Raw genomic sequence first — 7,010 nt, 5'->3', positions numbered from 1 at the left:
AGTTCCTTATGTTTCGGCTAACAGAAGCCTAATGTATGCTATACACGAGACCGGATATCTGTTTTGCCATGGGCATGGTTTACAGATATCAAAAGTAACCCGGGACAGGGACATTGGACTGTTGTTAAGTATATATTAAAGTACCTGAGAAGGACTAGAGATTATATGCTGGTTTATCAAGCAGATAATTTGCTCCCTGAAGGTTACACAGATTTTGACTTCCAATCAAATAGAGGCAATAGTAAGTCGACCTCGGGGTTTTGTGTTTACTTTAGGAAGTGAAGCCAAAACAATGGAAGAGTGTTAAGCATAGGTGCTTTTCGAATTCCACCATAGAAGCTGAATGACTCAGAAACTTTATGATAGACTTAGACATGATTTCTGGTTTACCCAAAAATTATTACAATTTATTGTAATAATAATGGTGCAGTCGCAAACTCGAAGAAACTATAAGCCCATAAGGCAAGTAAACACAATAGAGCGCAAGTACCACCCAATACGAGACATCGTATAACGAGGAGAAGTTGGTGCCGCCTAGATTGCATCAAATGATAACCTAAGAGATCCTTTCACTAAGGCCCTTCCAGCGAAAGCTTTTGATCGACATGTGGAGGGGATGAGAATCAGATGTATGGTAGCAGATATGGAAGCTTAGTCTTTTAGTATAAGTGGGAGATTGTTAGAGTGAATACTAAAAGCCTAGCTTTTGTAAACATTTATTTTGAAATAAAGAATCACATTGGTCAAAAATGTCTACATTTATTCTAAGTGTAGTTGTTCAATTAATTTATATTGTAGATAACATGGTGTGTGATGTCACACACAGAAGATCATGTTATCGGTTCATTATAAATTATAAACAGTAGCTCGCGACTAAGATGGAAAGGAGCAAACCATTGGAATAGTCGTAGTGTAATTAGATGTTAGTTTATCTTGACTGATAAATTACACTAGTACACTCTGAGTGTATTGAGCAGGATCATTTAAGGTAAGTTCTTTTTTATACTGACTTAATAAAAGAATAAGACCTTTGTTATTATGGAAGTGTGTGCTCTAAATCCTAATATAATAACAAGCACATATATTTTGTATTTATTTCTTTGACTTATCAAAGGGTGAGATTTAGTTCGATAAATCAAATGGCCCGATAAATTGGGAAATGATATTACTTATAGTGTGTGTTGTTGATTATAGAAGAAAACTGTATCCTAGTAATCTAGGTTGATAATGTCCCCAAGGGGAGTTCATAAGGATTGTCATGTTAAACCCTGCAGGTGGACATAGTCTCACATGATGATAAGGTTGAGTAGTACTACTCTTGAATTGAGATATTAATTAAGTGAGTTGTCAGTGTCTCATTTAATTAGTGGACATTCGATATCTTAAACACAGGGAGACTAACACACTCATAATAAGAAGGAGCCCAAAATATAATTTGGGATTGGTGCGGTAGTTCAATAATAATTCTTTAGTGGAATGAATTATTATTGATGAAATTAAGTTGGGTGTTCGGGCCGAACACGGGAAGCTTAATTTCATCGGAAGACCAAAACCAATTCCTCCTCTCAGTCTCTATCGTAGCCTCTTATTTATAAAGTATTATACCCACCTATACCTACCTTTATACCCATCCTAAGGTGGCCGGCCAAACGTTTCTTGGAGCACAAGCAAGGGGCCGACCAAGTTAATCCATGGATGAACCAAGTGGTGGTCGGCCCTAGCTTGAGTCCAAGCTTAGGTGGTCGGCCACATCATATTAAAAGGATTTTATTTTTAAAATTTTTCTTATGTGGATCTCATGGTTTTAAAAGTGAGTTTAAAATTTAAATCTTTCCTTTTTATAGCTTTCTAGAAAAGATTAAGAAAAGATATTATATCTTTCCTTATTTGTAGATTGAAAGGAAGATTTTAATTTTGAGAAAACTTTCCTTTTTTATAACCATTTTCATGATTTTAAAGAGAGTTTTAAAATTATAAATTTTTCCTTTTATAAGTTTCTACTAAGGATTAAGAAAAGATTTGATATCTTTCCTTATTTGTAAAATGAAAGAAGATTTTAATTTTAAAGATAACTTTCCTTTTTGGAAATCATCCACATGTTTAAAAGAAAGATTTTAATTTATAAAATTTCCTTTTATAACCAACCATGAAAGGAAAAATTATTAGAGAAATTTTTATTAAAATTTTTGGAAACAAATTAGGAAGTTTTAATTCTTGTTTTGTTAAAACTTTCCTTGTTTGGAGCTTTAAGTTGGCCAGCCATATGATTTAAGAAAAGGAGTTTGATTTTAATTAATTAAAATTTTCTTTTCATGGAAAAGAAATTAAGGAAGGTTTTAATTAAATTTTCCTTATTTGCCAAGACCAAAGATTATAAAAGAGGGGGTAGGGGTGCCTTCATGGCTAACAACTCTATTCTATTTTCCTCTCTCTCTTCCTTGGTGGTGGCCGGCCCTTGCTTCTTGTTCTTTTCCTTTTCTCTTCCTCCTTTGTGGCCAGCGACATCAACACAAGAGGAGTCCTTGGTGGCCGGTTCTAGTTAGGATAAGAAGGAGAGAAAGGAGGTTTTTTTTCAAGCATCCCTTGGAGCTTGGTGGTGGTGGCCAAACCTCACATCTCTTGGAGTTTTTTGTGGTGGCCGAAACTAGCTTGGAGAAGAAGGAGCTTTGGTGGTTCTCATCTCGGTAGATCGTTGCCCACACAACGTCCGAGATAAGAAGAAGAGTACGGTAGAAGATCAAGAGGTCGTTGCATACAAAGAAAGGTATAACTAGTAATTATTTTCCGCATCATACTAGTTTCTCTTTGTATGAATTCCAAACACAAGAGGCATATGATTCTAGATTTTCGGATTAGATATTCGAAGTTGTTTTTTTTTATTTTTTTGATCTTGTTATTCGATTGTTCTTTTTCGTTAAACCTAATGTTATTTTAGGAAATTAAATATTGAATTTCGTTAATAGGCTTTGTCGAGGCAGTGGTGGATGCTCCCATACCCAAGAAGGCCATGTGCCTCGTCATGTTTGACCTGGGAGCCAATTTTTGAAATAAATATTTAATTGAATTTGTAACATAGGTAGATTTGGATCAATAGTGTTAAGTTCCGCTTGCGATCCATGTCTAAACCATTAAGAACAGATAAGTTAAATTTGGAATCAATAATGTTAAGTTCTGTTTGCGATTCCGAATTTAATTTGTTAAGAACATAATAGGTTTTTAGGAAAGGTTCGACACTTGTACAAAATTTTTGTACAATGGAACCGGTACGATCTTCCTAGGACCAACCAACAGAACTAATGGTTTCCTTGCAAGCTCATGAGCCAAGGAGAGATAGATCCACTGAGAAGAATGAAGAAAAGTCATTTCAAGCTTCTCAAGTGAAGGGGGAGATAAAAAAAAAACTTCGCTGCCAGAGGTCGTGGAAGAGGAGGCTTTAATGGTAGAGGACGTGGAAGAGGAAGAAACCATTTTAATGGAGAAGAGAACTAATTAAACGGGGATAAAAAATGAATTAAAAATTCCATTTAGTGTTATGGTTGCAAAAGATTTGGGCATATAAAGGTAAATTGCAAAAACAACTCACAAGAAAATTATGTGATAGAAGAAAACGAGGAAAGGAAGTTATTTATGGTTCATTCTCATTCTAACGAAGTTTAACCGATATTTGGTTTTTGGATAGTGGATGTTCAAATCAAATTACTAGAAATAAGTCATTATTTAAAGAGCTTGATGAATCACAGAAGATGCTAGTAAGACTTGGAGATAATAAGCCAATACAAGTCAAAAGCAAAGTCACAATTGTCGTGGAGACTAGCGATGATAAAGTAAAATTGCTTTACAATGTCTATTTTGTTCCTAGTTTGACACATAGTTTGTTAAGTGTTGGACAATTGATGATGGGTGGCTATGCTATTGTATTTGATAATGGAGCTTGTGTTATTTCTGATAAAGATTCTGGAAAGTCTATTGTTAGCATACAAATGATAAAAAATAAGTTATTTCCACTGAAGATCTCTAATGTGGGAAACCAAGCTTTTATTGCTAGCAAAGATAATAAATCCAAGATGTGACACTTGAGATATGAGCATCTCAACATCAAAGGCATGCAACTTTTAAATCAGAAATGTATGATTTTTGGATTGCCTGAAATTAGTTCTCTTGATTTATGCGAAAGATGTATTTATGGAAAACAAACAAGGAAGTCTTTTCCAAGTGGGCAATCATGGAGAGCTTCAAAATATCTTGAGCTAATTCATGCTGATTTATGTGGTCCTATGAGAACTACGTCGTTTGGTGGGAGTAAATATTTTTTTTAATGTTTAATAATGATTTTAGTCGAATGAGTTGGGTATATTTTCTAGCAGACAAGTCAGAGACTTTTGAAAATTTCAGAAAATTCAAGGTGCTTGTGGAAAAGCATAATGGTACTTTAATAAAGACTCTTCGTATAGATTGAGGAGGTGAGTTTTTATCTAAAGAATTTAGTAAATTTTGTGAAAAACATGGTATTCATAGGGAGTTAACAATGCCTTATACACTGGAGAGAAATGGTGTTGCCGAACAGAAAACTCGAACTGTTATAGAAATGGCTAGAAGTTTGTTGAATATTAAAGGACTTCCAAATTTTTTATGGGCTGAAGTAGTGGCCACATCAGTCTACTTACTGAATATTTCTCCAACAAGTACTGTTTTGAATCAAACACCATATGGAAGCATGGCAAGGTAGAAAACCATCGGTAAATCACTTAGGAATTTTTGGTTCTATTGCATATGCTTTTGATTAACTCTTAATTTTGTCATAAACTTGAGAAGAAATATGAAAAATACATATTTGTTGGATATTGCAATCAATCAAAAGCATATCAATTGTATAATCCTCTTACTGGCAAATTAATTATAAAGAGAGATGTAGATTTTGATGAAAATTTAAGGTGGAATTGGAATACACAAGGTGAAGAGACTCAAGTTCACATCCCAATGGAGAAAAAAACTCCAACAACAAAAGGTGTTGAATCATCTCCTTTGGGATCACTAGCTTCCTCACAATCAAATTCAAGAAGTAGTAGTTCATCATTTTTACAAGAATCTTATGATGAAGTACCACCAACAAAGGTTAGATCTTTGAGAGAAATCTATGAGTTAAGTCAATTTGCTATTTTTATTACAGATTCTACAACCTTTGAAGAAGCAGTAACAAAAGAGGAATAGAGGAATGTAATGAAAGAAGAGTTAATTGTAATCCATAAAAATGAAACATGGGAGAAGGTGGATCTACCTGAAGGTAAGAATGTGATTGGTCTCAAGTGGGTATTCAAAACAAAATATCATGCTGATGCAACCATGCAGAAACACAAAGCCCGGCTTGTTACAAAAAGGTATTCGCAACAATAAGGTATTGATTTTGAAGAAACTTTTTCTCCAGTTGCTAGATTTAAAACTGTGAGAATTATCCTAATAGTAGTTGCACAAACATTGGCCTATTTATCAATTTGATGTTAAATCTATATTTCTGAATGATGATTTGTAAGAAGAAATTTATGTAGATCAGCCAGAAGATTTTATAATTAAAGGCAAAGAAACGAAGGTGTACAAATTGAGAAAGGCACTTAAGGGGTTAAAACAAGCCCCGTGGGCATGGTATAGCAAGATTGATGGTTATTTTCAACAACATGGTTTCACAAGAAGTGAAAATGAAGCTACTCTTTATGTGAAGAAATAAGGTAGAGATGATTATATTATTGTATCTCTTTATGTCAATGATATAATTTATATGAGTTCTTCTAATTCTCTATTGGTCGATTTTAAATCTAATATAATACAAAGATTAGAGATGTAGATATGGGAATATTACATTATTTTCTTAGTCTTGAAGTGAAGCAAGGAGTTGATGGATTTTTCATGTCACAAAGAAAACATGTGATAGATCATCTGAAAAGGTTCAGCTCATTCAATTGTAATCTAGCTACTACACCCATGAATATAAATGAGAAATTGCAATTGGAAGATAGTTCATAAAAACCTAATGTAAGAAATTTCAGAAGTTTGATTGGAGATTTAATTTATTTGACTTATACTAGATCAGATATTGCTTTTTCTATTGGTGTAATTTCCAAAATTATGCAAAATCCTACGAAGCATCATCTTGGAGCAGCTAAAAGGATTTCATTCTATGTTGTTGGAATCGTGGATTATGGAATTTATTATACTAAAGGTTTAAAATTTGATCTTTGCGAGTTCACTGATAGTGATTGGGCAAGTTCAGTGGATGATTGATGTGCGTAGATTATATACACTCTTATGCATGTTTTGATGCACATTCACATATTTTACTCATGTTTGATCTGTATATTTTTACAGGTTTTATCTTACTTTCAGCATAATTACTCTTTTTTATTGGAGATATGCACTTTGTGTATTTTTCTATGGATAGGAGTTATTTTGGAGTGAAAATGGCATTTATTGATGATCCGAAGAGCGTACAAAGGCAAATGACACTGGCTGTGTGATCTCACATGACCGTGTCAAAGAAATAGAAGGGAGGATGGCCACGGTCGTGTGAAGCCACATGTCCATGTGGCCTAAGCAAAAGAGAAACAAAGTCTGACCATGTGATCCCACATGAGCATGTATCTTTCTAGAGCCAATGCAGACAACAGCCATGTGAATCTACACGGTCATGTGGCTTGACTAGAAGAGGAGCAGAACATGACCGTGTGATCCCACATGACCGTGACACTCATCTAGAGAACAAGCAAGATACGACCATGTGACTCCACATGGTTGTGTGAACTTAGCCGAGGCAAAGAGGACATCGGCCATGTGGATTCCACACGGCTGTGGCACGAGCTGTGCCAAGCCCGTGCCCTGCACTATATAGGGAGTTTTCTTCCCCTTTCCAAGGGGAGGAAGGTTCTTCATTTGGGAATGCCATCTTGGTGCCGATCTCCATCTTCTCTAGTCTCCGTTCAATGGTCCGAAGTTGTATCCATCACCTCATCAACTCTGGAAGC

This window comes from Zingiber officinale, chromosome 2B, assembly GCF_018446385.1.
Source record: "Zingiber officinale cultivar Zhangliang chromosome 2B, Zo_v1.1, whole genome shotgun sequence".
NCBI classification, from domain to species: domain Eukaryota; kingdom Viridiplantae; phylum Streptophyta; class Magnoliopsida; order Zingiberales; family Zingiberaceae; genus Zingiber; species Zingiber officinale.
The sequence above is the reverse complement of the archived record's forward strand: the minus strand, read 5'-3'. Positions refer to the sequence as shown.